The sequence below is a fragment of the Antedon mediterranea genome, chromosome 8 (assembly GCF_964355755.1).
Source record: "Antedon mediterranea chromosome 8, ecAntMedi1.1, whole genome shotgun sequence".
NCBI classification, from domain to species: domain Eukaryota; kingdom Metazoa; phylum Echinodermata; class Crinoidea; order Comatulida; family Antedonidae; genus Antedon; species Antedon mediterranea.
Window position 1 is genome coordinate 9,853,698 of NC_092677.1, and position 27,736 is coordinate 9,881,433.

Sequence of the window (27,736 nt, forward strand, 5' to 3'; positions counted from 1 at the left end):
GTTTTATTCATCTTAATTTTCATAAAAATATATTGAGAAAAGAAATAAAAAAAACATTAACATATTTTTTATCATAACAATTAACAGGCATAGAATAAATTCTAAACCGTCCAGTGCTATACTGAAAACTCATTATATAAAGTTTCATACTCAAATTCTGTATTACACGCATGTATCACATGTGATGCTTGTATCATGTGCCACATGTGATACTGTATTACAGAATTTGCCTATGATATATCATGTGGGTACTATATATAGTACAGTTCTCTTTTGCATTTCCTTTACGATATTAATAGGTCTCTTTTTCGTATCCATTTATCTTTCTGCTATAATTATATTCAGCAGTTGCATATATTTGAAAATTGTAATAAAAATTTTACAGTACCTTGTCTACATTTGATGAGAGAATTGAAGATGATGATGGAATAACCAATAATCAAATAAAATAAATGAACAAAAGTGTAATTATTATACAGAATTAACAGGTGGTCGTAAGTAGGCAATAACACTTCCTAGTTTGTCTTTTCTAACAAATAAAATAAAAGTGAAAACCATTCTAGAAAATGTACAAGTAGCTACAGAGACAACAATTAGATATGCCAATGTATCAAGTATGGAGTTCTATTGTATGGTGTGCCATAAGGTGTGGGGTATCTGTATGTGATGGGAGCCATTGTATCAAGTATTGGGCGTGGGGTATCTGTATAATGTCATGGGAGCCATTATATCAAGTATTGGGCGTGGGGGATGGTGTAGGCCATTGTTTTAATCATGGGGATGCCATTATCTTTATCAAATAACAATGGATGCCATTGCATCAAGTTTGAGGGTGCCATTGCATCAAGTTAAAGGGTGCCATTGTATCAAGTTTGAGGTTGCCATTGTATCAAGTATTGGGGTTGCCATTGCATCAAATTTGAGGGTGCCATTGTATCAATTCTGAGGGTGCCATTGCATCAAGTTAGAGGGTGCCATTGCATCAAGTTAGAGGGTGCCATTGCATCAAGTTTGAGGGTGTTATTGCATCAAGTTTGAGGGTGCCATTGCGTCAAGTTAAAGGGTGCCATTGTATCATGTATTAGGGGTGCCTTTGTATCAAGTCTGAGGGTGCCATTGCATCAAGTCTGAGGGTGCCATTGTATCAAGTTTGAGGGTGCCATTGCATCAAGTTTGAGGGTGCCATTGCATCAAGTATTGTGGGTGCCATTGCATCAAGTATTGTGGGTGCCATTGCATCAAGTTTGAGGGTGCCATTGCATCAAGTTTGAGGGTGCCATTGCATCAAGTTTGAGGGTGCCATTGCATCAAGGTTGAGGGTGCTATTGCATCAAGTATTGTAGGTGCCATTGTATCAAGTTAAAGGGTGCCATTGCATCAAGTTTGAGGGTGCCATTGCATCAAGTTTGAGGGTGCCATTGCATCAAGTTTGAGGGTGCTATTGCATCAAGTATTGTGGGTGCCATTGTATCAAGTTAAAGGGTGCCATTGTATCAAGTTAAAGGGTGCCATTGCATCAAGTTTGAGGGTGCCATTGCATCAAGTATTGTGGGTGCCATTGTATCAAGTTAAAGGGTGCCATTGCATCAAGTTTGAGGGTGCCATTGCATCAAGTTTGAGGGTGCCATTGCATCAAGTTTGAGGGTGCCATTGCATCAAGTTTGAGGGTGCCATTGCATCAAGTATTGTGGGTGCCATTGCATCAAGTATTGTGGGTGCCATTGCATCAGGTTTGAGGGTGCCATTGCATCAAGTTTGAGGGTGCCATTGCATCAAGTTTGAGGGTGCCATTGCATCAAGTTTGAGGGTGCTATTGCATCAAGTATTGTGGGTGCCATTGTATCAAGTTAAAGGGTGCCATTGCATCAAGTTTGAGGGTGCCATTGCATCAAGTTTGAGGGTGTTATTGCATCAAGTTTGAGGGTGCCATTGCATCAAGTTTGAGGGTGCCATTGCATCAAGTTTGAGGGTGCTATTGCATCAAGTATTGTGGGTGCCATTGTATCAAGTTAAAGGGTGCCATTGCATCAAGTTTGAGGGTGCCATTGCATCAAGTTTGAGGGTGCCATTGCATCAAGTTTGAGGGTGCTATTGCATCAAGTATTGTGGGTGCCATTGTATCAAGTTAAAGGGTGCCATTGCATCAAGTTTGAAGGTGCCATTGCATCAAGTTTGAGGGTGTTATTGCATCAAGTATGGGGGTGCCACTGTATCGGTATGGGGTGCCATTTTATCAAGTATAGGGTTATAATGGATTAACATACTGTACTATGCTTCTTCAAGAAAGCCAATAACCTATTTCATTTATAGATCAATGTACTTCTGTAACTGGTCTGGTAACAATATTTAGAATTCTGTTTCTTTAAGTTCAATATCCGATCATAACCCACTGTAATATTTTATTTCCTAAATGGGTTAGGTCATGTAGGTATAATTTAGTTATTGTTTACAGCTTTAGGTAGCTTGTTATGAACTTGTTCAATTTGTTTTAAAAAAGATAAAATATGACATTGATATACTGGGTAATTAGTCTAGACAACCCAATTAGAGATGGCCACCTGTGGTACAAGATAGATGTGATTTATTACTATCAGGTGTTGTTTGGGGGTTGGTGGTGGGAGTGCTTGGAAAAGGTCTGTTTAAATCATAAAGCATTAAGAGCAGAATAACTGATTAATAACCCCAATTTCTTGGCAGATGAAACGGGAAAAATAAACTTTTTAAATGACATTTTCAAAATGTTGGTCGCCACTTAAACCGATTATCGCTGTGCAACTTTTAGCTGAAATAACGTTTTAGTATTATATATATTTCCATTCAGAAAGCATTATCATCAAAGAAGCTTTGTCATTTGCATTGTGCATATGCAAGAAAATGCTGAGTAAAATGTTGAGGTGCACAAATATGTTTTCCTTTAAAAAAAGAACATCAAGCTGGCCAGTGGCAACATCCTTAGAGAGAGTACACCCAGGTTCTCAGCATGTGAACAGAAATAGACATATGTTATCAATTTTTCTATTACCTTGAGATTGTGCAGGGGTAATAAAACGATTGACTAATGTCTGCAGTGTATACAATGTTTGATGGTATCCAGATGTTGTAGCTATCTTCTGAAGCGAAAACAAGCTGTATTTCATAAGTTTGAGAAAGTGGCTTGACACCAAAATAATCTATTGTGGAACTGTTGTAAACTTGATGGGTAAAATGGGCTGCCTTCCAATTCTTGGGGCATAGGTTCAAATCATGTCTTAAGTTCAGTTCTCCCACTGCCATACTAGCTTAAGTCATTCTGAAACTGGTTCATCTTCTTTTAATCTTTCCACTAAGGGGAAATTACGCTTTACTCCATTTTTTCTTTTTTGGCTGTTCCCGGCTTAAACCCGTTCAAGATGATTTTGGATTATTACTTTTCTTGTTTTCCATGGTCTACTGCTTTCTTCCCACTATTTCCAGATTTGTATCTATCATTGTATCTGTATCCATTTATCCTTAATTTTAGTAGTACAAACCACTGCAATTTGCCAATTTGCTTTTTTTTTAAATTGTGTCAATACCTAAGCTTTGTATTTGTCTGCTTTATGTGACAAAAAAATGTGGTGTGCCCATATATGGACAAGATGATGTCTCATCAATACTATAAGCATATCACTACCATGTTTGGGCACATCACACTTTTTTTGTCACATAAAGTTTGATAATGTAAACACTGCTTAACATCTTCATTGTAATCTGGAAATACTGTATCAAATGATATTTTCATTAAAAAAACACATTGAACTTTGCCTTTTTAACAACCATTTAAATTGGCTGTCAGGTACTGGATGAGTGAATGTATAAATATTGAACAAAGGTTGAAGTAGCAACCCTAACACCTGCTAGGCTGATTATATTTGGGACAGAACCCTTGATAATCAATAAGGGTTTCGATCTCATCTGTGATCTGCAGCTTCTGAACCTGGTTGGGATAAACATTATCATTTAGCATAATCACTCATGATGAGATAAAGCCTTTGACTTGTGCTTCAATGCTCAAGGCACTGCACCTGGTTCCCTCATGCTTCTTGGCAGGAGAACTAGGCCTTGGTGGTGGTGTATGTTTGTCAGGAGAATATTTTATTGGCCTTACCTGACCTAGGCCTACATCTGTGGGTTTGAATGGAGGTGTGGTGATGTCTTTAATTTATTTATTTCATGTTGACATGCCAGACCATAATAAACATGTGTTTCTGGAATTTTTATATTCAAGAGACATTATAAGAATCATGTTTTATATAGGCTTTATAATAATTTGATTAAAAATAATAATTCTGTTACAAACACATTGCTGTGGAATGCAGAGGCTTGTATGCAACAAGCCCGGCGGAAGCAACCTATTAACAGTTTATCATTTTAATATCTTGATAGATTTCATGTTCACCTGTTTTTTACCCGTTAATTATTTAGAGTTTTGTTATTTATGTGTTCTTTAAATACTGTACCATTACATTTCAAAGGTTTCCTAATGCAGAATAGATTTCTTTATTTTATTTATTTCATCATTTTTGCTTCTACTACTAGGCATTTTACAATTTCTGTGTCTGCTATCAAAAAATGGGGAAAGACCCATAACAATTTATACTAGTACTAGTAGATCCTTCAATAAAGTTCACTGACATTAAACGATATATTATTGTATATGAATTATATTATATAGTGTAGCAGAAGGAAAATGACAGTTAATGGAATGTCTAGAATGAGCAGACAATGTCTGACATACCAGCCTATTGAACCTGCACTACTAAATCATTTATGGAACTTTGTAAAATGATTTTTTTTCTCCATATAGTGACATACAGGAAAATGTAAACTACTCAAAGTTTATTAGAATATTCTCCTCTGAAGTTTTGTTGCAAAAAAAGGAGGGGTAAGTTCAAAGGGCTGATGGTGACCATCTGCAACTAAAAAGCTGCCATTCAGCTTCCTTCCAGTTCCAGATGAAAGCAAAGCTACTCTTTAATCTTTTAGTAAAAATTAATACTCAGAATATTTTCCGTCAACCTCTTGAAAGAACCACATTAGTAGAACTTGTCCCCTTCATTCCTTCTGTCAATATGAAGAGGACAATGTCAGTCCAATCAAACATTTCCATAATTTGTAAATACCTGAAATACTTTTATTTCTATTTCTTTATTAAAACATTTGTAAACAGATTTGACAATGAAATAAATCTTATAATTATTGGGAATTTTGAAAATGAACAACACATGTTCTGTTTGTCCCTATTAGATCACCACTAGTGAATCATAATTGTAAGAATGTTCTGCCATTATCCTTTCACTATATTTGATTGAAGGAATTGTGCCTCTTTCCAATGGTTCCCCATTTCTGCCTATATTCTATACATCAGTTTGCTCCAACGTTTCTTCAAACTCAACATCTTTATCTTGGTACTACTTTCTTTTGTGTGCATCAATATTCTTCATCTCTTTTCTGCGCATTAATATTCATCTCTTTTGTGTGCATTAATATTCATCCTCTCTCTATTTCCTTTCCAATTCATCAGTTTTCTCCAATGTTTCTTCAGCTATTGGTAAATTGTTCCATAACTTTAACCTATTACACCTCCATACTTTGTTTTTTTCTGCATAGATCTATTTCATCTCGGCATAAGTTTCATTTACACATATTATGTAATAGTCATTGTACTTTGTGATACTTGTCCACTTAGAATGTAGTCAATAGCTTTTAATAGTAACTACATTTTATTATTTTTGCACTATTCTGTACATACCTTCATGAACAGCAGTGTGTTATAATACAGTGCTGTTATTCATGTTGATGGCTTAAAAAATGTCTCAATAATTGGAATGAAGGTAGGTAATTGTATGCCATAATTAGGATAACATCAAGATGACCCTATAACAAATTCCATATACAACACAACAAATCATCAGTTTGGATTATGAAAGTACAAAAAATCATAGTACTACACCCATAGGACTAATAATGGAGGGTGAAGAATGTATGAATATAAGGACAATGAACTGTAGAGTTTTTCATAGTTGCAGTTATAAACTGTCCATCATAAATTAATGGCACTTGCCTAGTATGTTTAAATTTTGTTCAGTCCTGTCAACATTTAAATATCCTTCCACCAGGGAAGACCAAACACAAGTTGTTAATTGTGTGTTAGTGGTGAACATATGTTAATAGCAGGGTAACTTAGCACTTTTTTTGTGCACTTTGTGACAAAAGCACCAAATTTGGCACAAACCTTCTTTAGGGTATATCTAACAATCCTAGAAGGGGTGCCCAAAAATCGGAACAATTTAACGACGTCATTTGGACCACGCCCTTTTTTTAGTATTACGTAATTAGATGAAAACTTAAATCTTCGTATATACATACCAAGTTTGGTATCAAATTAAAACTCATGACATGTACATTGCAATACACACATAAAAAATATATGATTTCTCTTCAGACGGAATATATAGGTCAAATAATGTAATTTTCTGTCATATTGAAGGGTATTTCAATCAAAACGTGCCAATATTGTGCTATGTTATGAACATTGTAGTTATAAGAACAACAACATTCATTTTTGTAATAGTACGAATATATATTTATCCTGTACCAGTTACTTTCCTTAAATAATATTAGGAACCACTGAAAAAAAGTATATAAAACATATACTGTATCAAACTTGGGCTCAATAACCACTGGACTATTAGTAAACCGACAAAAGACTATTTGACTGACAATTATGGCGTTAGCATCCATAACAATACATGGAGGTGATAATCAACTTTACTTTTATGAAATTATTTATCTGGAAACAAACACTTAGGTACAGAGTTGCTAGAGGACGAACAAGTTCCACGGCATGGGTAACAAGACCAGTGCACTGCTGAACAGCACTTGCAGTTCCCTGAGCAAAAAGGCAACTTTTTGCAGCCACACTTTAGCAATTCCCTACATGCCTTGGATGCTTAAGGTAGTATTGTCCAGACTGGTGTCCATGTACTGCCGGTTTTGGTGATGGAGCATTCTGCTGTGGCTGTAGACTGGTGGTCCAAATGCTTGCTTGGTATATGGATCTGTTGGAATGCTGTAAAAGTGCATCCTGCAATAAACAATTTAAAGATTGGTGTTACCTTTTAATGAAAGAAAAACATGAACCTGATAATAAATTATTAAACGACAATTGACAATTATATGGAAGCTCCCCTTACCTGTGTAGGAGGAATGTTGTCCATTGTCCGTGCCTTTCTTGAAAAAAAGGTCTTGTCTTAGCTTAGTAACACTTCTTAAAGTACTTGTCTTGTCGTATAGATGACATGTAAACTCCTCTAGCAACTGGAATTGAGATGAGTTGACTCCTAGAGATTTGAAAGGGTGATGTGCCATGAAAAGAAAGGCTTCTGTAACTGCTGGAAATGAGTTCCACGTCTCCCATGCGGAGTGTTTTGCTTTCCCGAAGAACTGGGATGTAGTATCGGACCCAGTAAATGCATGAAAAACTGGCAGCCCTCTTGACTTATCCTCTCCTAGGTTATGGCAGATGGTATTTATATTAAAATATTGGAAGTGCTTACCCATGCCAAATGCGACCCAGATACACGTACCAGGATAACAGGCTATTAGATTGCAGAAAATACCAACCAGGATAACAATGACATCAGTATCAACTGTACGCCCTGTATAACCCTGCTACCTTTCTTTAAGGCATCATCAATGTGAATGCGCATCTTGGAGTCGGCCTCTTCATGGTCGCAGATCGACATAGGTTGAGTAGATGTCAACATACAAAAGACTCGCCTACAGGACATATATCAAGAATTACTTACTATTTAATATGCCTTTTTAATTAATTATTGGTATGAAACTGTATAAGTAAATTAATCGTTTGGTTACAAACAAAACAAATTAGTATGTATCATAATAAAACTTACCTGATGCAGTCAGAGTAATCATGGGTAGACACCTTTGTAGTTAAAAAGTTAAATAACTCCTCTTTATTTACTGGATCTTTCAGAAAGTCTGGAAAATTCCCTGGAATCTTTGTTTGTCCCCCAACTTTCCTCCTGACCCCTTTTCCTTTTTTTTCTCCTGTAGACTGCTTAAGACTATCTGTTCTGTAAGTGTCCCACACTATATCAATTCTGTTACTATTCTGCAGCTGCTGTCTGGTCCACGGTAGAAAGACCTGTCATACAAATGATACAAGAATAACGATCCGCATATAGAAGTGACCAATTATATGGTGGTTAAACAATAGATACAATCCTGAATGCAAAGAAATGTACTCACCTTATCACCGTAGTCATCAAATGTAAATGCATGGTTGCTGGAAAGAGCATGGACAATAGCAGCTCCGTCAAACACCTTTACATCAAAATATGTAGGAGGTTCAGGCTGGCCTTCAGTCTCCAAATGCTGTAGCAACTCAGACTTCTTAGTTGGTAGTCGAAGCTTTCCATTTACTGCCAAAGAGGGTGGCCATGGCTGGTTTTCGTGCATGAAGAAGTCTTCCAAATCTCCATCACGAGATTGACTTGCAATATACAGTCGCTTTGTTTTGGACACTGATTTTGACCATGGTGTTTGATGGCTTGTTGAATAATTGCAACACTTCTGTCGAGAATAACTTCCTTGAAATATTTTTGGTACTGGGTAGTACCTACATCCTGAATTGTACGAACTGTCACTACTGCACTTTCATTGGCACAATCTCGAGCATCCAAGACCAGAAGTTCTGAACAATTATCGAGGAATTGGTTGCCTGCATTGCTCAGGGAACTGCAAGTACCGTTCAGCAGGTCTTTCTTGCACTGGTCTTTGTTATCCATGCCGTGGAACCTGTTCGTCATCTAGCAACTCTGTACCATTATAAGTGTTAGTTTCCAGATAAATAATTTCATAAAAGTAAAGTTGATAATCACCTCCATGTATTGCTATGGATGCTAACGCCATAATTGTCAGTCAAATGGTCTTTTGTCTGTTTACTTAGTCCAGTGATTATTGAGCCAAGTTTGATACAGTATATGTTTTATATACTTTTTTTCAGTGGTTCCTAATATTATGTTAAAGGAAAGTAACTGATACAGGATAAATATATATTAGTAGTTGTATTACAAAAATGAATGTTGTTGTTCTTATAACTACAATGTTCATAACATAGCCCAATATTGGCGCGTTTTGATTGAAATCCCTTTCAATATGACAGAAAATGACATTATTTGACCTGAAGAGAAATCATATGTTTTTTATGTGTGTATTGCAATGTACATGTCATGAGTTTTAATTTGATACCAAACTTGGTATGTATATACGAAGATTTAAGTTTTCATCTAATTACGTAATACTAAAAAAAGGGCGTGGTCCAAATGACGTCGTTAAATTGTTCCGATTTTTGGGCACCCCTTCTAGAATTGTTAGATATACCCTAAAGAAGGTTTGTGCCAAATTTGGTGCTTTTGTCACAAAATGCACAATCTTCATAAAAAATGGAAGTTAGCAACCCTGCTATAACAATTAATTGCTTGGTTAATGGCCATCTAGAGGTCACTAGAGCCATACACATTTTATTTTGAAATTCTAGGGTGTGTGTACCCCTACAGGCAAACATTTCTCCATCTTTGACAAAAATGTGTTTAAAACATTACTTTTATTATGTAGTTTGCAGTGAAATAATCAACAGTATTTTTTCATGGAACCCATATGAACTATTTTGTTCTGGTTTTGTTTGTCTACCTCTTTTCAGTACTATTAATGTTTGTTGTTTACCTTCTTACCGCCATCTTTTTGTTCACATTCAGTTTTTCTGATATTTTTTTTTTTAGTTTTTCTTTTTTGGTAAAATTATTTTATTAACTTTCTTCTTTCTATTATTATCTTTACGCTTATGAAGGTGAATAGGTAATAATTGGTGAACTTCTTTGATGTTTATGTTTTCTTTGAATGAAAGAAGGCAATGCTTTGAATTGATGTTGAAAATGATTTCATAAATCCTGTTTATAACGTATACAAACGTATTAATGAAATCATAATTCAAAAGAATATTGACAGGGAGATGACTAATGACCGCAGGTTGATGTTTTTACTCTCAACATGATTTATCATTCTTGTTTTACAGACCAAGCTCATGATGTTTTTGAATATTTCGTCTTCTATGTGAATCTTTAATTTCAAAGGTTACATTAATAATTTACTTTATGATATTGTAGCTGTAAATGTTTGTACCCCATGTTATTTTGATAGTGCAAAGTAAATAGAAGGGAAATTTTCGCAGCAGAAACAGGCCATGTAAAGATAATGTATGTAACGTATTAAAAATCTATTTGTGGTAGCCTATAATAGCACACTGTACATCTGCTATTTGAACTAGAGGCCATCAATGTTTTTGTTGTTACTGCCTGTCCCAATTTACAAAGTCAAATGTGTGGTCTGTCATGTCATCAACACCCAAGTCCTTAGAGGCTCAATTACTTGGTTAGGAGGTATTTTAAGTTAAAATTAACCTTTAAAACCACCAGGAATTTGCCATAAAGATTAATTGCCATCAAAAGTAACAAGATTAATCCAATCTTATCTAATACTAATCCATTATTAAGCCTATTAGGCTTTTGAGTTACAAAAAGCATATCTATATGTAGTGATTATCACTGTGCAAATATTGATAGGATATGAATTTCTGAAATGTTCTGTATTGGGGATAATTGGCTTTTGTTGGGTGGTAATCATTTACGCCCTAATGAGCTAAGATATTATGATAAGACGTTTGATTGATATGCATACCATTGATTGGCAGTTACATATACCAATTTTTGTTCAGTGGCTTCCACACGAAAATGCATCTGTAGTAGCTTAGGCTATGTTTATACAACACCCTAAAGTTGAATCCGTCTTTAATTTTTAGCGTGTTGCACGGGCCGAGGTCAACCCCACAAAAACCTTGCAGTTATACATGAAATCTTAATACCGTGTTATACTGTAGTTCATAATCCTAAGTTGTATAATATACTTGCATGCATTATGAATTAATATGAGTTTATATTGAGGATTTTAATAAAGGATGATTTCGTTTAAAATTTAGTTTATTCAATTATTGATTTTTAAAATCTTCTTTTGAAATTAGAAAAAAAATGTTTTAGAATTAGGATAAAACTATGCTACATTTTGCCAAATTATGCTAACATTTGATTAGTGTTAATGTTAAGTGCTAAATCGGTTAAAATATGCAAAAAAGCACAATTATCTACTAGATTTGGTCAACATTTTCACAGCACATACTTTTATTTAACGAGAGGTCAAAACAATACCCTGAGGACACTTCCAACACGCCAACAGCAACCGGGAATCCACAAAATTTTAGGATTCAGCCAAGTAGCCTTTTTTGCAATTAAAATCTCATTACCCGGAATCTCTTCAATGTTATACAACACACTTTTTGTAGGCGTGTTGAATATGCGTGTAATAGCGTGTTGTATAAACGCGCCCATAGATGCTAAACATGTTTCGTAGTGGTAATGTTTGTTTATAGCATAGAATAATTCTAAGTGTACATTTAGTAGTGGTCACATGAGATACTTCAGTCTAGAGTAGTGGACATTTTTTTTTGTAGCACAGCAGTAGTTTTGTTCAGCAGCAGTAGTTATAATAATGTACTGTATTAGCCTTCATATTACAGTAGAACAGGTTGTGTACCTCAATATTACTCACAGAGTGGGAGGTCCAAATTTACTACACAAAACAAGTGATGTATCAATAACTAAACTAGATGATGAACAAGATAAGAGACAGCCTTGTATTGTTACTAGCCTTTTAAAGGTATGCAAACAATTATAATTCCAGTGTTCAACACACAACAGGTCTGCTTACCTTCAACCAGTAGCAGTTGACCACTTGTGCTGCTGTTTGGTCAGTGTCCTCGCTCATCTGATGGTCAATCATTGGACCAGCAGGTGGTTTCAGTTTATTTATAGTTGAGTGGTTCTTGGCTTGAGGGAGAATCATCTTTCTGATTTTTCAATTTCAATTATGATATTATAGCAATGGTCATTACAGTCTACTTTAACTACTAAATAAAACCGATTTTTGTATTACATGTCTTTGTTATAGGGAAGATTTGAACCCGTAACTGTGGAATTGGTAGCCAAACATCTCAATGATATAATAATATGACATGATTGACATGATTGACATGTATTGCATTGAGTTCATATATTCACATGTATATTCTCATCCTTAGTAGCAACAGGAAACACAACATATTTGATCAATTTTTTCTTCAACAATTATTATTGTTTAAAGGATTGCGGGAAGACGGTTTCAACCATACCTTACACAAGGTGCCATTTGGGTACCATGTGTTATATATACCATGTTATAAGTAATAAAATTTAAGTGAAATTGCCTTCTAATCATTTGTAATTGTGGTCTATGGTCGAAGATTCTCTAACTAAATTGAAAAAATGAAATATCCACATGATCCATTTATGAATAATTCTGTAAACTTGTGCATGGGTGATCAAATACAGGTAGCAAATTCAAGAATGGGTTTTTAAAAAAAGGGAAAAAATATGTACGACAGTATTACCAAAATATCTGCAGTGTTCAAGTTGCTTGATAGCCCTTGAGTTCTATGTTACAAACTCCTTTACATTTTTTCTAATGTTTACATAATGTAGACAATCAGAACTTGATTGACAAGTAGCGAGTCATCTTAATATGATATACAAATTACAATCTCACGTACTGTAGGTAAACATTGCTACGATGTGTGACAACGCAAAATTCTCCTCAAGATGGAGACAGGTTGGTGGCCAATGGTAATAGCCAATCAAATGGTGCAATGATTGCCAATTTCCTTTGGTCTTTTTTGACATTTTGTTTGCTCTGTTGGGTAATTTTACTGATTCATGTTATTTTGCTGACCTTTTTGTGACCTCACAAATCTCGTTTGCAATTTTGTTGAAGATGATACTATTTTAATGTGAACCCACAATGTTTTTGATTCTATTTTTAGTTCTTGTCTGATTACGCCACATGAAAAAAAAGGTGTTGATCATCCTTTTTTTTAAACAAAAATTGAAATGTAATAGGCCTAATAATATATTTATTCGGTCACCAATGAAAAATAACCAGGATTGAGAATAGGCATAAAGCCCAAACAGATTCTGCACTCACTCCGAGTCCATAGATAATCCGTGTAAGTTCATTGGAAAAAAGAAAGGAAGGAAAGTGGGCAGAGCTTGGATGATGTAGCCTGGAGGGCTTGATTTTTATAACTAATTTATTATTATTAATTATATTATATTATATTGAAGAAATCAGAATGTTATAGCATCCTAAAAACATTGTTTTAAACCTAATATACAGTACAAACTTTCATTTGATTACAGTAGCAAATGCTTTGTTGGGATTCAAATTTAATTTTAACTTCCTTACGATAGCTAATAATTAAATTATAAGAGGAAGTTTTTTTCACATTAAAAAAAAATTGCTTTGTCGTTAAATCACTTCCATTTTACCCCACAATTGCATCTCTCTAGAGCCACATTGGAATACATCCAAGCAATGTCTTGTCTAATTATCCCTTTACTTCTAATTAGCTTATTCCCCTTGTCATAAACTGCACAATTATTATTTATACTGCAATCACAGGAGAAGTATATGGATAATTTAATTTCTATGATTGTGATAAGCACCACAAACGGTTGACAAGGCTTCCACCCACCATTTAACCTTAATTCATTTCCTTTTCCGCTAAATATGATTCTAAATATATTATATTATTAATTGTTGAAAAATTGTGAATCATAATTTGTAAATCATAAGTGATCCTTCATAAAAAATATACAGTAAACAATGTTTAACATATTAACATATAGATTGATAAGAGAACAAATATAAATAAATATTATAAATTGACCAAAAAAAGACCAAATTTATCTGTACAGTATTTTGATTTTCCCGGAACTCTGAGTTTACCGGAGTCACAATGTTGAGATTTAACTTTATTATAGTCAGTATGGTTAGTTTTACGTTCAGGAAGGTCGGTGAAATTTACTGTTAGTCTTTTGTTTGTTTGTTTGTTTTATTTAAAAGATAAAAATTACAAATAACAAATAAGATAGACACATAACTTAAAGACCCCTTCCCTGCAATTTTGGACGCTTTTTGGAAAATAATACATATATATCACTTTAAAAACATTAAACCATGTCATTCCTTGTCTTAAATGTACGTTTTATGGTAAATTATGATAAAAAGTGAGAAACAATGCACTACCTAAGTAGCTCGCGGCGATCGACCTCTCGTGGACGGTCTTAGGCCTAGCCTAGCTAGGCTTAGTTTTGTAGGCCTAGCTGGTAAACATCGGTAACGTACGAACATCGTACGCTACCTATATACCTAGCCTGACGTTGTATAGTTGCTGCATTAATTGTCTTTCTATTTTTGCCAGACTCCGTTGATACAAATTGGGGAAAACCCGGTATTTTCGCTGAAAAGTTAGGAGTCTTCCATTTGTTTTGGCCTCACGATCGATCGAAAAGTGGGCGAATTACAGGTGAAAAACAAAAATATCAATCCGCGCGCAATGCATTTTGGGATTTATAGCGGGCCGCTATAATTATTAGAATCGACTTATTTTTCACATTTTTAACCGTTTAAAGACGAAAAAAGTTATCGCAATAGGATCATATAGTATTATTGTTACATTAAATATAGTTTGTGATCTTAAATTAGATCTAAAAAACGTAGGGAATGGGGCTTTAAAAATTACAATAAACATAAAAACATCAAAAATATGCAGATGGAGGTCAAAATAAGTAGCGGACAACTTTAAAAGTTGCGGACAACTTTGAGGGTATTATAGCCAGCGTCTGGATTGAACTTTTCTTAAAGCCCCATTCCCTACGTTTTTTAGATCTATTTTAAGATCACAAACTATATTTAATGTAAAAATAATACTATATGGTCCTATTGCGATAACTTTTTTCGTCTTTAAACGGTTAAAAATGTGAAAAATAAATCGATTCTAATAATTATAGAGGCCCGCTATAAATCCCAAAATGCATTGCGCGCGGATTGATATTTTTGTTTTTCACCTGTAATTCGCCCACTTTTCGATCGATCGTGAAGCCAAAACAAATGGAAGACTCCTAACTTTTCAGCGAAAATACCGGGTTTTCCCCAATTTGTATCAACGGAGTCTGGCAAAAATAGAAAGACAATTAATGCAGCAACTATACAACGTCAGGCTAGGTATATAGCTAGCGTACGATGTTCGTACGTTATCGATGTTTACCAGCTAGGCCTACAAAACTAAGCCTAGCTAGGCTAGGCCTAAGACCGTCCACGAGAGGTCGATCGCCGCGAGCTACTTAGGTAGTGCATTGTTTCTCACTTTTTATCATAATTTACCATAAAACGTACATTTAAGACAAGGAATGACATGGTTTAATGTTTTTAAAGTGATATATATGTATTATTTTCCAAAAAACGTCCAAAATTGCAGGGAAGGGGTCTTTAACAAATATTTTCAAGCCATTTTTGTGTTTAATGCCATGTTAGATAGAAATATCAGTCTTCTAATCTAATGTGAACGATTATATAGACAACGTCTCCAGGTGGATTGCCATCCTGAGATGAGAGTGCATCGTCTTGTAGTAATTTTTCAGTACAGTTTTTTTTGTTAATTGGTACGTAACTTTACGATAGATTCCGAAATAGAAGATGAATGAATGTGTTTGTACAGTAAATGTTGTACTAAACTGTACCAGTCTGCTTTAGGTGCACCATTTCCATGCCATCGCACTTGCATGCACTTATTTTTTCCTCCATGCACTATGTAAAGCAGTGACCACTTTCAGATCTATGTGGTATTGGCTTAGTCATGTTGACAGTATTCATTGTATGGATTTTTTTCAAAATATACATAAACCTGTTACAGTACATTACCACATCTAATACCCATAGCATTAAACATTATTAGATATGACCTACAGTATGTTACTTCATGTCACAGATTACATTAAACAGACATTAACATTAGTTTACCCATCCCAGTTGTTACCAAAAAACCCCCAATGCATGGAGTCTACTAATTATTTTTATCCCAGAACTCCTTGACCTTTTATCCTAAACATTAGGTACAGTAATTGACTTTGTAACGTTTGAGACAAACAGCATGTCATATGAATCAGGCTGACTCCAATGTACAACAAAATCTGTTACCCCAATCTAGACACCTGTTGCACACTATTGCTAACCCTGACATATTCATCACAAACACTCAAGCAGGCCTGTTGCAGGTCAGTTAATTTTACGATATAAATAAATATAGTATTTTGATAATGTTTTTACTAGTCAGCAATACTAAAGTTAGCTGTTGCACAACCTTGTACTTTGCGGTTGTTAAAAAGAGACAGACATTTACCGCTAGATTAATTTCATAATAGCATTCATTAAGTACCCATTCACACTCATATGCGAGGTGTTACGTAATTCCTGAATTTAAGAGCAATGCGCTTCTCATTGTAAAAAAACGATAATTAAAAGACCTTTAGTATATGACTAATTCTTCCATGATATTGACTGGTCTCCAGCTCATTGAGAGAATTTTATAAGAAATGAAGAAAAAGGGAAATAAATTTAAAGGAAAAAATAATAATAGCTGTGGTGTACTATAAACTACCCCCTCCCATTCCCAATTGCCCAACAAGTAACAACTTAACATGCATATTTAGTCTAATGTGGCATCACAACCCATATGTGCAGATCTGTGATCTTTCGTAACTCTTCTATGTACTTTTCTGAATAACTTAACCAAGCAGACCTACATAAACAAATAATGTAAATTCCTTCCATATGTCTGCATACTGTAGGTGCCTTGAATGTTTAACATCGAACCTAATTGATGAAACTTAATAAGGGCCTGTTTCTATTGAAAAATAAAAAAAGAACGGTTTTTTGGAAACCGGTTTCGGTTGTTGTTTATAAATAAAGATCGCGTTGCAGCTCAATTTTTACTCCAATAAAACCGGTTCCGTCCATGTGCGTTCGTTATGAATGACGTCATTATATACACCACAATGCAGTTCGTTAGGCGGAAGCGCGATTTGATCGAGGTCATGTTTACTTTTTTTCGCATAGCGCGATCCCCAAGAAATAGCATCCATTTCATAATAGAAGGGGGAATTATACCTGAAACGTTATTGTGGTCCTTGGTTAAAGTATAGGTACGTCGCACCCTCTGATATTGTCAAGTTGAACTCGTCTATTTTTCACACGCTTTACAATATTCTTAAAAACATGTAGGCGCGGCCTATAATACGTGAGTCTTTCTTCCGACTCCCGACAAGTCCCCTCATCTTCTTTCCTTCACATATTTTTTACGAACCTCGTAATGGCATCGGTCAACATTTTTTATTTAAATAAAATACTCACTATCTAGAGAAATAAAAATGACTTAGGCCTAGGTCCTATCGCGCGAGTTTGACTGCGAGTTGACCGCAATCATCCCAGTGCAGCAGACTGCAGAGTTCAGTTTTTGGGGTCAAATTGAGACCGCGATTGTGTTGCAGCTAAAAATTGCTCCGCGGAAACCGGTTTCAGAACGGTTCTTTGCGATCGAGACCGCAATCAATTGGGGTTTTTGAAACCGTTTTTAAGATCGGTTCTTTTTTGTGGTTTTTTGTGGGGACCCATTTCTGCTGGCAAGAAAAAACGGTTCTTGAAAAGAACGGTATTCAAAACCGTATTCTCTGCTCTATAGAAACAGGCCCTAAGTAATTTGATATCTGCATTTAAGTTTCCTTAAAATGTTGATCTTTACTTCGTTCTGTTCCTGTTTAATACAACTACATAGAACTTGTGGGAGTCTACATTCATATGCAGGGGCCTCAGTACTACGGAACGTCTGTAATACTAAGGAAAACCTACAAAAGTGGAAGATAAATAGTGCAGCAGTCCAGTACATAGAAACTACGCAAAATTATGATTTTGGCCTAAAATGTTTAATATATGTATATATCTACCTATTACCAAGCTTTTTTAGGAGGTTTTTGAGCGAAAAAGTCTTTCTGAAACGACCAATAACCAATTAATTTCTTTTTGCCAATTATTGTTAATCATATGATTACTGTAATGTTGAAATTCTCTATGGAGATTCTAAATAATTACTCGATCACATTTCTAATAGAATTGAGAGAGAAAAATGTGGTTTGTTAAAGGTACAACATTGACGTAGACTATGTCAAAAGGTCAGAAGCAGGTCAATAGCTAATGACTTTATTGCGTAAATAAACAATATGTCATGATATATTAATTTATTTTTCCAATGATTTAATAGAAATCCCAGTATGGCTTCAAAGATAAACTTGCTCTGTCTTGAGGGAGTAGAGATGAGCTGAAGGAAGAGGATATAGGTGCGGCTAGTCTAATTCTTAGGGCAGTCTAACCTTATGGGAATTCAAGTTCACAAGGGATGTAAAATTGGGGATTTTTTCTACATGGGCGTTGACAGGATTTGGTGGGAGTGGGTTCAAAATTGGGTCATAGTAAATTTCATTTTAATTTTATTTCGGATACGAAGTTACAAAATCAATTGCATACATGAATTATTTGGAAATTAATTTTCATTTTGATATAGTCTGACGAAATATTAGTTCATTATTTTATTTTAGCTTTCAAAAGTGGGGGGGGGGGGGGCGTGCTCTGAGCTCTATCCCTGTATCCTCCCTCCCCCCCCCTTTTTTTTTTGTAAGAAGGGGTTGATTATTTTCACATTTCTAATTAACCATTTTGTATCATTGTGTCATATTTTGGTAAAGTAATCAAGTTAATAATAGCAGCTATTAGGTTTAGGAACAAAACTATGATGAGTGCACTTAACAACACAACAACAATTTACAAACAACGGGTCATTAATTTATGACCAACAAATTTACCCTTCCCCTCTCTACATGCCACCCTTCAATCCTGTGCTAAAGTCATTATTCTTTATTAGTAACAATAATTACACTACTGAATGTTTTTCCCAGTCACAAACAAATGCATGTTTAAGGTAGCGTGTCGTAGAAGTACATGGTCCGTTGTGCGACTAATTGTGCGTACCATTGCCTAATGACCGAATACATGTTAAAAAACAATTTTATGTCAGTCGAACAGACTTTTTTTTATGTGTAATTGTAGTAATTATGCAGCAGTATGATAAATTACATTTTCATAGCAGTTTCACTTCTGATAATTTTTTTTATTTTACTTCATATCAAAGGAAATATGACAGGGGTTATTATATTTCAATATAACATGCTATTATATCTCAATTAATTTTTTTTTTTAAGTCAGTGGGTTATAAGAGTAATGTATTTCTGCTACTTAATAATCGTACATCATAAAAGTCGATCCCTAGGGTTGTCCACTGTATAGGGTGTCCACTGAATAGTGATGTCCCCTGCATAGGAGTTTAGGGTTGTCCACTGAATGGGGGTGTCCACTGTATAGGGATGTCCACTGAATAGGGGTGTCCACTGTATAGGGATGTCACCTTAATAGTGGTGTCCCCTGTATAGGGATGTCACCTTAATAAGGTTGTCCCCTGAATAGGGTTATCCCTTGAATAGGGGTATCCCTTGAATAGGGGTATCCCCTCTGCATAGGGACGACCACTGAATAGGAGTGTCACCTCTGCATAGGGAAGTCCACTGAATAGGGGTGTCCCCTGCATAGGGACGTCTACTGAATATGGGTGTACCCTGCATAGGGACACCACAGAATGGGGGTGTTCCTTGCATATGGATGTACACTGAAGAGGGATGTCGCATGATTAGCGGTGTCTCCTGCATAAGGGTGTCCTATATTGTCTTATATTATTACAGATATTTTCTATACACAACATAGTTTAGTATTCAGTGTTTTTGCTTTTAATATAGTATAATATTCTCTAGAACATAAGGAAAATCATTTGTTTTGTTCCTTGCTAATTGTTATCTCTTTTCCAACTGGTGCTTTATAAATTAAGTACTATCTCTGTTTAAGGAAAAGCATTACAAATTCTTGTAATGGATTATTACAAGAGTGGTAAAGTAATTAGTGGATACAACTCATTATTGTCAAAATAGACTACAAAAATAAAAGAGGAAAACAGGTTCCAAAGAAAACATGGTGAAATAAAGTGTAAATAATCTTTATTTAAGAAAAACCTATATATATTTCATATTTCATATTTAAAGGGCAAATAAAATTGTTACAAAAAATTTTTATTGCTTTTATATTTTATTTACTGAAAATTTTGGATACATTTGCGTGCACACAAAATGCTGATGCATTTCATGCAATTAAGAGGATGTATTAAGAGGATGTATTCTATGCATGAATATGTGAATATTTTGGGTGTATTGGAACATTTTGAAAATCATTAAAACTCTATTTGATATAATAATTGAAGCCCCTAAATTAAACTGTGTTTATATACCAACAAAATTAGAGGAACTATTAGCCTGACATACTGTTTGTTAGCTCTGCTACCATATGTAAACTATGAAATGTTTTTTAATGTCTTTGGCGGAATAATAGGATAAAAGTCCAGATGGTATTTCTGGCTTGATGATACTACTAATGATTATCGTGAACAGATGGCAAATAGGACTTTATTTCATGGCTTCATTTACTTTTTCAACTGTTTCCAGTCTGGGTGGAACCAAAGAAAAGTAGGAAAGAAGTGTCCGGAACTGTAATACCATTTATATAGCAATTACTAGAGATAATGGATTAAAACCATGTTTTTGTATTTCTGTGCTTGTCAAACCAGATCTCATGTGGGGCCTATGGTTCATTGATTGCATTGTGACCCTACACGCAGTATAAATAATATTTAACCATGAGAGATAATAATAGTTCATCCCTATGGTTTAACTGTAGTCAACAAGGCTGTAGGATTTCTTTTATTCTTAAAGGTTAGTTGGGCCCATTTACGATCACCACTGCTATAGTTACTTGTTTGAATAGGACACTCTCGAAACCCCCTGGTTATGATCTTGGTGTTGCATTTAAATGCATTCAGTTCTACCTAGTACTGTAGGCCTACTTCTATATAATAGCAGAACATTTTTTGATAGCAGGGCCGTAGCCACGACCAGTATGGTTGGTAAGGTTTCAACCTGACCACTTTTTCGCAGAAGTCTTTGCACAGAGGATTATTCCCTCTTGTTGCAACAACTGAACCTCGTAGCTACGGCACTGGATAGTACTGATTATATTCTGAAGATACACATGTGAAACAAAATGTTTAATTTTGAAATTTGAAGTACGACTGTGCAACAACTACGGTATGTTTGCTATTTTTCCTCAAACTTTACGTGTCATATTTGACAGGGATTTTCCTATTCACAATTTTATCTAAAACTCATTAAGATAAATCCGCATGATATTACTATTTCTGCGGTATTCTGGACAATTAATCTTTTGTTCTGGGATCAATTGTGCATTTCCGTGTTTCCTAACCTGCCATTTGTTGAGGAAACAATTAATTTACAAAGTTCCTTTTTTATTGTATCTATGTATAGTTGGTAACGGAACAGATGAAAGTTTATCTCCAAGTACATCCTGTTAAATATTATAATGATATCAACAAATTTTTTACAATTATTGGAAATAGAAGAATCGTTGACCCTTCTTTTCAGACATCTATTCGGGGGACAAACCTATAAGGGGACACTTCCACCTTGAAATGAATGAGGGGCAATACAGTTTTAACACTACGACAAACCCCTGTTTAGGGGATACCCTATTTATTATGGAGACACCACTATGGGACACTATTGAGTCCTGTGTGTGTCCCTTAAAATTGGTTCTAATGTAGTATGATACTAGGCAGACTTGGCCTAGTATGATACTAGGCAGACTTGGCCTAGTATGATACTAGGCAGACTTGGCCTAGTATGATACTAGGCAGACTTGGCCTAGTATGATACTAGGCAGACTTGGCCTCAGTAGGTGTAGTTATAGGATAGCTCTTACTGTAATTACATGTATCGTTACCTTCCCGAAAGAGTCACTTGCATACAAACCAAATGGGGTGGTGCAGCAACACTTTGAGACATGCGGCACTTGCGCTACATGTTTTACTGAACCCCAACGTTACTTTTTTTGGAAGACTTTTTAGTAACAGTTCCTAATATAATATGAAGTGATAAGATAAAACCTGAACTGTTACCACAATGACAAAAGAATCATGTCAATTATTACTGTCATCTTTCCTGATGGTTATTGCTGCTTACATTTCTTCCATGTTTCTGATATTGATAAGCAAGTCAAATACCAAGGTATTTCCACAAAGCCAAGGAATCGTGTCAATTATTATTGTGTCATCCTTCCGGCTAATTAGCCAACTAAGTGCCTACTAATAATTTAACACATGTGGTAAAATGTCAGGCTGCAAGTGAAGTCAAGGCTAATTGGTTATACATATTAAAGATGCACATACTGTGGGTCCTGTTTCTGCTGCAAAAATATAACCAGTTGATAACTCTGTGAATGAATTAATTACCCCATTTATTTGTCAGCAGAAACAGGACAAATTTTCAGTAATTAAATGGAATCCTGAACTAACGATTAAAATGACCCGGCTGGTTATTGCTCTGCCATAATTGAATTGACTGCCATACCCAATTGCATTTTGGGTACTGTTAATGATTTCCGTCAATGACCACCCACTGATTTAAATTGTTATTTAGGAGTATAAATTGAGCTCAAATGCAGTCGATATAAAAATTATATTTTAAATCTATTTTGAAATAAACGGTTTATTCGGCACTATATGTAGTAGAAACAGACCCATACTGTGAGAAGAAAAAAGGTGTCGTTTGAGTGTTGGTGGTTTTGAAATTGTAATTACTCTACTGCATAGTTGACCCAATTTTCAAAGCCCTTTCATTTTAAAACGGAATGAATATAATTATGGTTATTTTTTATGTCTTATTCATAACAAAATCATCATCTTCCATAAGTCTGGCTCTTGTCCTACAATATTTAGTTATTTATAATACTTTTATAACATGTGCATTTAAAAATCTCTCTTTAAATCATTAACGAGATTCGCACATGTATGCGAGTTGGATTTCATATTCTGTTATTTTCATCAAGAGTTCAGTGCAATCTAAAGAGGAGACAATTTGACTGATATATACTGAGGAAGTAAGTAGAATCTACTTGCGAGTTTATCGGGCTAAAGGCTTTATCATTAGAAGGGGCGCACCCGTTGTTATTATATTGTTTTATAAAGAGGATGTTTTTCGTTTTATACTGCATTTGTAAATGCATTAAATAATAAGCACTTATTTATCTATGTTAGAGGTACGCTAAGTCTATTTGTTACTCATTTAGAAATCTGCTATTCACTACATGCTGTACAAAAGTGAAATGCTTAAATTTATTTGTGATGGTGAGTCCCGTGTTCTCTGAACGTAGGGGAATGAGCTGTTAGGAGCTCATTGTACTAAGCCTCGGCATTATGTGGTAGGGTCGTAGCCAGTTCCTTTCCATGCCGCCTTTTTTCTCCCTAGTATTTTCAACCAGGTACTCATTTACAGCTGAGTAGACTGGGAGTCCTGAATTGAAGCCGGGTCTATCTGTATAACAGTCAAGTGTCCTCACCGCTCGGCTATCCAACTCCTGGGATTTGTAATAATATAAATTAACTCCAAAAATAAAGTGAGGCAAGTCATTATGATTCAATATGGTGGTACTGTACCTATAAATATGTCACTCACAGTGTGTAAGTAATATCATGGAGGAAATATACAGTATATTTCCTCCATGTTAATATGAAGATGAACAAATAAAGTTCAAAATATTTAGTGGACCCTTTGCGAATTTCAAAAATTCATTTGAAAATATCTTTTATATTGCACATATCACATTGTGGTTTTTGGATTGGATGTAAATTTAAACCTTTTTTTTACCATATATCTTTCCCAAAATTTGCTATTATAGTTCTTAGTGCCATAATTATAAAATGCAACACTATCTGAAATCTGCCAAATTTACCTGGACTATCTAAATTTAGATTTCAAAATTGTAATATTAATTAACTACAGTACTTTTGTTTTAGTTTAAATCCTGATTGTATGTACATTTTTTGTATAGTATACCCCTATGGAATAATGGATCAGTCCTGCAAATATATCAGGCATGTCTGTATTGATTGTAATGTATTTATTTATGTCAGTGTAATAAGCAAGGCATACACTCGTATTCTAACACAAACTAATGCATGGATAATATTTATTGTATGTTGGGAACTACTAAGAGATGGTAAGTGGGTAAAGAGATAGTGTAGGCTATAAGAAATGGATTGTTCATTGTATGAAAAAGCCTTGTACAAACGAATGAAGTGAAATGACAGTTGATGTGTCTTGTATGTTATAGTAGTAGTAGGTAGGTAGGCAAGGCTGTTACATTACAACAAAAGTAACCTAATCTATAACAACCTACACAATATACGTTATCAGCTAAGTTTCATTGATATTTCAGAATAGGATATTTATTGATATGTTGGGCTGATAGTAAACACTTGTATTATATATATTTTTACTCTGGTAATTGTGCGCACTGTAATTTTACAGTAACAATGGTACAGACAGCAGAAGAACAGTGTCGTAAACACAGTGGGCAAAGGCTGGATAGATGCTCTGGGCCTGTTAAGCTCAGGGGCCTCGGGTTTACCCAGTGAGCGCTCATAGCCGTTACGCCACTGCTGCTGATAAAGTATAATAAGATATGATTACACTATATGTCTTGTTTACATGTTTTTTTCTTACGGGATGTAGGCAATGTTACGTTTTAACTTGTTCTCTGTTTAAATGTGGGTTAACGTTTCATCGGATGTTACCTCTGAAAATGTTGAATGGGAGTACATCAGAGTTATATCGGAGTCAAAGATACAAGGGTATAAAGAGAGTTGTATGCTGATTTAAATCGTGTGCATATCAACACAGCTAATGATATAGGTAAACATTATGAAAATAATTACTTGGAACCAACAGCGTAAAGTCTATTTCAAAAGCATTAGCAACTGTATTCAGAATCATCACTAAACTATGCTACATTAATTCTGTAATTTCTGATTTAATACCATAAAATGTTATTCCTGTATTATGGATGTAAATGCCTACTTGACCTAATTTCCCATAAGCTTGATTAGTTAATAAACAGCTTGATAGGTGGTAAGAAGAGGCACAGTTAAACGTTGAGATTTATGTCATAATATAATCCTGTATTTCTAAATTTATTCATGCTATAAATATTTTAGTAGTGTTGTTATAATCGCGCCCTGGGATAATAAGCAGCCCTAATGTTGAGTAATTTTCATGGAAGTAGGGCGACCTACTAATTTGTTTCTTGGTTCATACCAAACTTGACCCATCTTTGTTTGCTTTAGGGATCATGTCAAAATTATTTGCTGCAGTAACTTTTTATTTGTTTAATGAAGTCAGTAAGGGCCTGTTTCTGCTGCAACTGCTCAAAATACGGTATAAAAATATGGTATTTTTTATACCGTATTTTTTAGTACCCCGTTTCTGCTAACAATACTTCTTGGGTGGTCGTGTTAAATTTCATCTTTTTTACCCAAATTGCCATTCATTTATTTGATCGATAATTAAAAGTCGCAATAGAGGAAGTTTTACGTCTCACTTTCAACAGCCTAGCCCTAGTGAAAGAGATGTTGTGAGAGCACAGAAAACATCGTAATGGGGACAATTAATTCGTTCCAAGTTCCCCGAGTTATTGTATTTTGCAATGTTGTACTGCTTTCGCAGGCTCTTCAGCTTTGAGTTTACTTGCTTTGGAGACAAGTCTATTCCATACTCCTGCTTTATTTTTTTAGAAATGTTTTTATAAATGTGGTTGTCCCTTTTATTACCTTTTAGTTGGCCAGACATTTTAGCTTCCCCACACACATTTATTTAGTAAAACTGTGACGTCTTCGCTCCACATTTTCGCCGAATATATCTATACACGTGTGTAAAGCAGCTGACAGCGACAGAAAATAAAAACACGAATGTTGACCTTTTGTCATGTAAAAAAAAATACGGTATTTTTTATTGGCAGCAGAAACGGGTACAAAAATTTTGTGGGGAAAATACGGTATACAAAATACGGTATATTTTTTATGAGCGCAGTTTCTGCTGCCAAAAATATACCGTATATATACGGTATTCAAAAAATACCCTATAATATACAGTATTTAGTTGGCAGCAGAAACAGGGCCTAAGACAGAAATAAAAACTTCTTAAATAATTGCATATCACTCGTGTCGTCTTTGACATCGAAAACTTGGTTTACGCTAGGATGCAACACGAGGATGTACGTAGTACATTTTGACCTATCGCAAATTACTTCAGATGACCCTTGATTTTGAAATGACTTGTGTTGTGTCCTAATTGAAACCCAGCTTTCTGGTTGTTGTCATTATCATTGGTTGATTGTGTCATCTGTAATCATCAGTTTTGGTCACATCATTATCAAAATTATTATCGTCGTCATCTCCATCAGTCATTATTGTCATATATAATGTTGCTTTAAAAAGCCTAGTAAACCATGCCATCTGGTCTCTGTTTGTTCTATTCAATTTCTATTGTTCTTGCTTGTTTAATATTTTCTCATCATATCATGATGATGAGGAACTCGTTGACCATTCTGTAATGCAATTGCAAGAACATCGGCGAAGTAAAGACTGTTTGCTTTTCGGTGAATGATTGACGCAAGATGTTTCAAATCTGTTGTTTGGCAGCAAGCCGGTGTTAACAATTACTTTTAATCTTGATCAAATAAAACGTAAACGTGAAGATTTGTGACGGGTAGTGTGACGAACATGTCATTAACATCTTACGTGAGGCTGGTAGCGAGAAATTCTGAACAGGTGATTGTCGTTAATTCACAGCCTACTTAGAGGGCTTTTTAATGTAAAGTGATTACTATTTCCACTAAGCATTTGGCACATGCAGCTGTTCAGATTCAACACGATATATGTGCACCAAGTTTTCCGTGCTCTGAAGATTATCATAAATTTTCTTGCTTGTGCAGTAGTACGATGTGTGGAGGTTCTCATGAATTTGTTAACGACAACTGATGTAGGACATGTTGAGCTTTTGCTGCTTGCTTGCAAAGTTTGTTTCAAAATTCAACATATTTACCATAGACGGTAGAACATACAGATTTCAATAATACGTCCGCGAACTAATATATCATTCTTGGAACATACTATTCGCTTCATCACGATATTGACAGTTGACTCCAATAATTTGCTAGACTTGATTGGAATTTTTGTGTGGCTTCATAGTTTGTCTCCAGGTTAACAAGACTGATATTTTGTGTGTTTCCAAATTGATTTTTATTTTTGTCTACAATTCTGTGTGTTTGATTGCGGACATTTTTTACCGGTATGTGATTTTAACTTTGTCTTCAAACTTGCTATTAAGGCATTACTATTATATATAATAGTAAAATTATAATTAAAATATTGTGAAATGAAATGAATAATTAGTAAATGTTTTAGATTTGTGCACATCTTTAGAATACGCTGTGCTGAACACGCTTGCAATGCAGGCTTACAGATGGGCAAATGTAAGCTGTGATTATGTTATAATTGACCCTCTAGTCAATATACAGTACTGGTATATACTCTATGCTAAAGTATGAATGGCAGCTTTTTGTGGCAGTATTAGCTTTCCAGGACTAAAATGAC

General features: G+C 35.0%; 1 protein-coding gene across 3 annotated transcripts in view; it reads left to right on the forward strand.

The window, feature by feature from the left end:
* LOC140057375 (protein CBFA2T1-like) overlaps window positions 1-27,736 on the forward strand; it is a 100,832-nt gene that overhangs the window by 24,804 nt on the left and 48,292 nt on the right. The window contains exon 1 of one of the 3 annotated variants that reach the window (XM_072103004.1): window positions 24,204-24,303. The exons of 1 other annotated variant lie outside the window; for it this stretch is intronic. The gene's annotated coding sequence lies outside the window, so the exon portion shown is untranslated. Of the gene's footprint in view, window positions 1-24,203; window positions 24,304-27,167; window positions 27,432-27,736 lie in introns of those variants that run through there. One more of the 3 variants, XM_072103006.1, reaches the window with a different exon arrangement.